This window comes from Osmerus eperlanus, chromosome 17 (assembly GCF_963692335.1).
Source record: "Osmerus eperlanus chromosome 17, fOsmEpe2.1, whole genome shotgun sequence".
In the NCBI taxonomy this organism is placed as follows: domain Eukaryota; kingdom Metazoa; phylum Chordata; class Actinopteri; order Osmeriformes; family Osmeridae; genus Osmerus; species Osmerus eperlanus.
In genome coordinates this window covers 12,756,485-12,763,857 of record NC_085034.1, presented here as the reverse complement: position 1 = coordinate 12,763,857, position 7,373 = coordinate 12,756,485, and positions in this window count along the sequence as shown.

Below are 7,373 nucleotides of genomic sequence, written 5' to 3'. Positions count from 1 at the left end.
GGCTGCCATTGACTCCCATGGGTAAAAAATAATAATACCACCAATAACAATAGGGTTCTCCTACCGGAGGAACCCTAAATATAGCTGCAAGCAGCGATGTGGGTTCCTCCGCAAAATGGCAAAATATTATAAACATGTACACTATCGAAGATCGAGAGTTGGAAAACAAGAGAGCAAAACTACTTCATGTTTGGCCAACAACAGGCTGAATGGGGATTTGAACTCATGAGCATAAGGTTACAAAGCAGTCTCTCTATCCTCTCTGCTACACACCAACTGTTGAGATATAGAACTGTTTCTTTGAATAGAAAGGGCAGAGTATTAGCTTTGGTCAACATTGGGACAAAGGTTAAGAAACAGTTGACATTTCAAGGTGAAATTGCATGAAATTGTGCATGGTATTTCAGAATGATGTCATCCTGTTTAGCTAAACAGATAATCAAAATTATGACAGGCCAAAAGATAATGGCTGGATTCCAACCTGCTACCTTATACTTTACAGATCACCATCCCAGCCCATTGAGCTATTCTCAGTGTTGAATATTATCATGTTCAGTTACTGTATAAAAAGGTAAGTTGTTTCTCCTGTGGTAAGCGTTGTTAGATTCAGCCAACGTTAAAACTGCTCTAATTCAATCATTTTCACATAACAAGGTGAAATTGTTTGTGGTACTTCAGAATGATGTCATCCTGTCGAACTGAACAGATAATCAAAATTATGACAGGCCAAAAGACTATGGCTGGATTCCAACCTACGACCTTATACTTTACAGGTCACCATCCCAGCCCATTGAGATATTCTCAGTGCTGAATATTGTCATGTTCAGTTACTGTATAAAAAAATAAGCTGTTTCTCCTGTGGTAAGCATTGTAAGATTCGTCCAAAGTTGAAACTGCTTGTACATTTCCTATAAAAACGGGACAACGGAATGACTGGGTTGCTGCTGTAAAGAATAACTTACTCATAGTTTTTTTAAAAAGGTTGTTAGGAGTGCCATAACTTGTCAAATTTCAAATCATGCCTAGCATCAGTGGGGATGTGTCCTGGCTCAGGTTACTGAAATGAATTTGTGCAACAGGCAAGGGATCCACCTGAACAATTAATTTACTTCATTAGAGATAACCATTAGAGTTATCTCTACCATGCGTAGACTACAAGTAGCTAGCTACTGTGGTGAACCTGGCTTGTTTTGCAGTGGTTTACACAGTCTCGCTAAACAGATGATCGGAGTGTTGTGATGGGCTCAAATAAACACGCATTGCTATGTTTTACAACCGGAGGATTTATCGGGAGACTAGAAACCGTTTGGTCAGAATAAAAAATTAAAAACTATGCCTCTGACTGGTATTGAACCTTGATTACCAGCACAACATCTCAGCCAATTGAGCCATTCCCAGGCATGGAATACACAAAGTTCAATAACTGGATAATTAAAAAAAGCTGTTTCTCCAATGGCGAGCATTGTCAGATTTGGTCCAAGTTCAAACAGCTGTAATTCAGTCATATTTTGACATATGAAGGTGAAACTTTGCATGGTACTTCAGAGGCATGTCACCTTAAAGCTTATTAGGTTTGAACCATCCTTCAAAAATACATTTGATTTAGTGACACAAACATATTGAGGCAATGTGGACATTTACATAAATACACCCATTTCAGCCATTTTGTACTTGATTCAATTGCCTTAAGTAACGTTTTTAAATATGTCAATGATACATATCTGTACCAAATTTCAAGTCAATTTCACCTTTGGTTCAAGAGAAGAGGAATTTTGAAGGTTTTCCCAGATTATCACAGTACAGGAAAATCCATCATGGCGGACCTTATGGGTCCTTGAGGCTTTTTTGTTCCTCATGAAAAATGAGGCATGCACACCAAGTTTCAGAAGAATTGGAGCAATGGGGTGGAAATGCCATCACTTTGAAAATCGGACATTTGGGCGTGGCCTGTGGCGCCCCCTATGGTCCGATGTGGCCCATATTTGGTGTGGGGGTACCCACTTGGATGTAGTATCAATGTGCCAAATTAGAAAATTTATGACAAGGGACTTTTTGAGATATTGGGGCGCAAGGAGAAGAAAAGAATACCAACAATAACAATAGGTTCCCTCCTACCGGAGGAACCTAATAATAATACCAACAAACACAATAGGGTCCTCTTGACGGAGGAACCCTAATAAGAATACCAACAATAACACTAGGTTCCCTCCTACCGGAGGAACCTAATAATAATACCAACAAACACAATAGGGTCCTCCTGACGGAGGAACCCTAATAAAAAGGTCAACAAAATAAGGTAAGCCTGACAAAATAAGGGCAATGTTGCCTTTTTATGCAAACTAGATTTTTCCCAAAAATAAAAAAGTGCAGCTTAACCTTGTTTTCAGAATTAATATCCATCAAAAAAACACTTGTTAAGTACATGTACCATCTCAGGCAAAGATAACACAGAAAAAGTTAGGTCTAACATAAATGCACTAAGAATGGACACAACAGTTAGATTTGTATCTGCTGTACCTTTGCCGTCAGCTTGTGCCCATCCAGATTCATTATGACCTTCTGGAAAATCTCAAAGGTGTACTTGAGGTTGTCTGGAAAGCTCAGATAAAGGGCATGAATGAGCCCAAACAGCATGACGAACCCCACAGTGACAGGGCACTACACTGCGACCGAAATGGTTGCATTTGCGACCTTTTTAAATGCCATTGCGACCGTAATTTTTAATGGGTCGCAAATGTATCCAGGTTTTTTCCTGGGTCAAAATGGGTCTTCCGTGCTCCCAAAAAAAAAAATATATATATGTATATATATATCCTTTTTTTTCTTCTTTTTTCTAATCAATGTATTTATTCCCAGGTGTTTTGCATCTCTCTCCCCCCCCCCCCCCCTCCCGCAGAAACTAAACCTATATTTTAGGACAGGTTAATGTAATAGTCTAATAGCTTATGTAATATTGCACATATTTTCATCCTGTTTCCCCTAAAGCAATAAAGTTAGGCTACTTAAAGACACCTTACACTCATAAAGTAAGTTCTAAATGGCATAAATGCTGCCAATTAATAATTGACGTAACAACTTATTGTAAATGGTCAGTAGCCTAGCCTATCGATTAAGGTAGGCCACTCTGAAGCATGTACACTGCCTGCTTAATTTGATCTTGATAGGCTAAGCATTCTGTAGCAAATATTAATAATAAACATACTTTTTATTAATTAAAACTACTTCAGCATAATAATGCACCTAAAATACAAACCTGAGCAAGGGCAGCAATCGCTATCGAATCAACAGACATGTGCAATTTAGCTAGCAGGGGAAGAATACAAACAACGAAAATCACCAGTTAACTTGATTTAAATTTGCAAGAACTATAGACTTATACAATAACAGGCTTAAATGAGCTGACAACATAAGTTATACGACTTAAGGCCGAAATATGCTTCTGCGTCTCCGTTTACGGATGGGCGGGCGCACGGATACGCATGGATACGGACGGATAGACTTCGTTTATGGTTCTCTGTAGGCTGTGGGTGCTGAAAACAATTCACCGCCAGAAGAGTAGGTGGCGCAACAGTTTTTTGTAAGTCGTCGTGGAGTGTTTATTTACCTAGGTTATCGAGAAGTCGGAGCAAATTTACAAATTAGCCGTTTCATCAATAACATACGCACATTTTCAGCAACTACACTGCCCATTTCTCGTCACATTTTAATTCAGATGCTGATTTATGTACTGTTTAGCTGAAATATGAATTGTGAAAACTTACAGCAATGGCGGTCAAAGGATTCTGTTCGTCCTGTTTATCACGGCAACCCCGCCCCTGACGCAAGCGGTTCTTAATACTGACCAATCACAGCCAAGGGGGTCTCCGTAGCTCTCTGTCGCTCTCCGAAATTACGACGGATAGTTAAAAAATTCAGGAGGTGCACGTCGAGCTCTCCGGGGCTCTCTGAGGGCTGACGGAGAGCTCGTAGAGGGCGTTCCACGGAGACGAGGGCGTTCCCATGTGTCAGTTTTTCGAAAAACGCAGAAGCATATATCGGCCTTTACAGTTCTCAAGTACGCACACACGCAATCTCAACTGCGGTGTGAAGCGTGTGTCCGTGCAATTCTCCGACATGCACTCTAACAATCACTGCTGATAGACGGCCAAAAATTGTGTCCAGCCTGATTTCTGATACCGTGGTGGCAGAAATGTAGCCATAGAGGAAACACTGCACTATATATTATCATTCCAGGTTAAGAATACCAATGGAGGCTGCGTTTGAAATCGTAAATCAAACTTTTGTCAGCATTTTGAGTGGAAATTTCATTTGCATTTGCACAGGTGTATTCGTGCACGTCGGGCTGGCCCTCGCAGCGGAACGACAGTTTAGTGGCCACTCTGTCCATTCGCGCACCTCACAGTTGCGTATTGATCAGACAAGAAGACACGATTATCAACTTGATTACTATTGATCAAAACAGAACCAGGGTTCTGTAGGCTGTAGCCTACTTGAAACATACTATTGAGAACATTCGCTGACATGCATTGCACGCGTGATTATTTATTTTTTCATCTCAGACTTTTTTTTGCCTTTGGTGCTCGGGATTTGTCATTGGCACTCGGGAAAACGGCTTTGGCGCGCGCCAAAATGTTCTCTGCAGAAAAAAACCCTTGTATCACTTTTTGTGCTTACCTTAGGTTTTGGGGAATATGCTATGATTTATTATGAGCATTTATTAAAACTGTAATGTGTATTTTAAGAATACGTTTTAAAACGTGCTCTGAGCATTCAACACATCAAGTTGGCTTCAGCCCCGTGACCCCTGCCCCCCTCTCGGAATGGTGTAGCCTAACTTTGATTTAAAAATAAAAAACAACCTCTCGTCAAGACGCACGCAGCAATCGCATATATAGCTAGGCTACTCAAATCTGACGTGTTAAAATGAAGCGGACAATTCGCCATATCAAACGGAGCATATGAGTGAGAATGATACGGACATATGAATTTCGACACCAGTGGCTCGAAGAATACCAGTGGTCATAGGTTCCATCACCAGCGTATAAGTACCTCTAGTACTGCCAAACATTTTCGCCAGCGCAAGGCGCATTGTGTAGCCTATTGAAAGGTCTAATGTTTTCATATCGCTTCAGATTCCTCACTACATAAAATGTGGTTGTCATTACAGTTTACTTAAGTCTTCTTAATTAAATAAACCTCATAAGGTCTATGAAAAAGCAATATTGCCAGGCAAATGAGGCAATATTTGTTTCAAAAGTAGTTTTGCCATGGCAATACTGGCAATACTGACGGCGGCAGCAATGGTTAAGGTAGCAAGACGGAGCAATGCACTGTGTACTGTAAATTCTGTGGGCCTTCAATTGCAGGACTGTCCAAATTTGTAACTGCGTCAAAACAATTCAAACACGAAACATTGAAGCTTCACAATGACAGTATGAAGCACGCGAAGTGTAGAGACAGGTAGGCCTACATATCCCGTAACGCAGCAACACTCCCGACTGCATTTTTTGAGTTCAGGAGTCTGCCCATCTGTGCCCCAACCATAGCATGTTGAAATCTAAAATAAATTAATTTTGCACTTCATAATGTAGGCTTACTGTATTTTATATTGCAGTAAATCTATCCCAATCAATGTTAAAGAAAATAAGAAGGCATGTGGTTTAAAAGATGGCAAGTAATTAAAGGTCCCATGGCATGCTGTTTTTGGATGCTTTTATATTTACATTTACATTTATGCATTTAGCAGACGCTTTTATCCAAAGCGACTTCCAAGAGAGAGTTTTACAAACGTGCATAGGTCACTGCAAGGGCGTAACCATGGTTTAGACATTGGGGGGGTCCAAATGAATACCCATCCCCATATTTGTTATTGTTGTTAAGTGCATTGCCTACAATTCTATATTTATATATGCAAATTCGCACATTTAGAACATAGTTTCGAGGACTACATTGACCATTTGAATTCACATCTAAAGGAATAGTGTAATTTCTCAGAGACAGTGACTGCCTGCATTGTGACCACATGTAATTTTATCAGAAAAACAGACAGACTTTATGAGGCTACTCGTTTTATTTGCTTACACATTCGCTCGGTATCAAGTTACTTACTGTCTGAAAAAAACAGCGTATGCTTGGCTGCTGGTGCAGTTTTCTCCGCTTTTTAGGTAACCTCAAATCCTCCATTACTCTACCTCCTCTACAACAAGTACTTTTTTTGCACTCAACTGACTGACGAAAAAGTGTTAGGTAACCATGACAACGCAGAACGACGCAAGGTGGATTCAAACAAAATCACACAAGTGTAGGCTACACTTAGGAGGGGGGATTTACACACTTATGTTTTTCTTAACAGACGGAAATAAATTGAAAATAAATAAGACTTGACAAGAAACCGATCCATTGACAGGGTTCATAAAAGGAGAACGTATATTTTACATATTTTCTGCTGTATATTGGAGTTGGGAGATAGGTATTTTCTCAATATTGGGGGGGACACGACCCCCCCCCCAAAGAATGCGTGATTAGGCCCTTGGGTCACTGATCATAACAACGAGATAGCCCCAAACATTGTGTTGTAGAAAAAACATCACACTGCTGTAATTATGATGATGGAGAAATTATTATGGATTATATGATTGAAAATGAACCTCTCAATCACCTTATTCACAGTACGGGAAAGGCCAGCAGTACGGGAAAGGCCAGCCACACATCCATCACTCAGTATTACCGTTGTTCCCAGTAGGTTAAGCTAGGATTATAAAACTTAACCTCCAAGAAACGATATATCAGAGAAGCTGGTATAGGACCCCAACCGAGCTTCATAAAACAAACTAGGACGACTAATAAGCTATTTGGTAGAAATAAAGAAAATCAGGGAAACCGACGACCAACCAGATTTTTCCAGGTCCTTGGTCAGCAGAACACAACACAATCATAGGGGACCATTCACGGAAAAAACAGTGGGAAGGCTTTGGACAGCCAGGTGACGGCTCCAGTGGAGGTAATACAAATAAAAAATAAAAAACGCCACCCAGACGACAAAAAGTTAATTCAACAGTTAATGAAGAAATGCAATTCAGTTCGGCCGAAAGGAGGATCCTTTGATTTAGCGTGCTGTGAGGAGGTGGAGGTCAACATAAAGCCCCATAAATTTAAAAACCAGAGCAATAAGAGATTAAGACAGAGAAAATAACCAATCCTACAGACAGGAATAAAGGAAGTACAGGGACAGAGCCCCACCAGTAATCAACAATCAACAGATCGCTCATTAGGGGGACGCCCCAAACTAAAAAGCAGAGAGCGATCGCTGGAAGAGTGGAACAACATCAATCAGAAATACCAAGACTGGGAAGAGTCATTGCAAAGGATGCAGT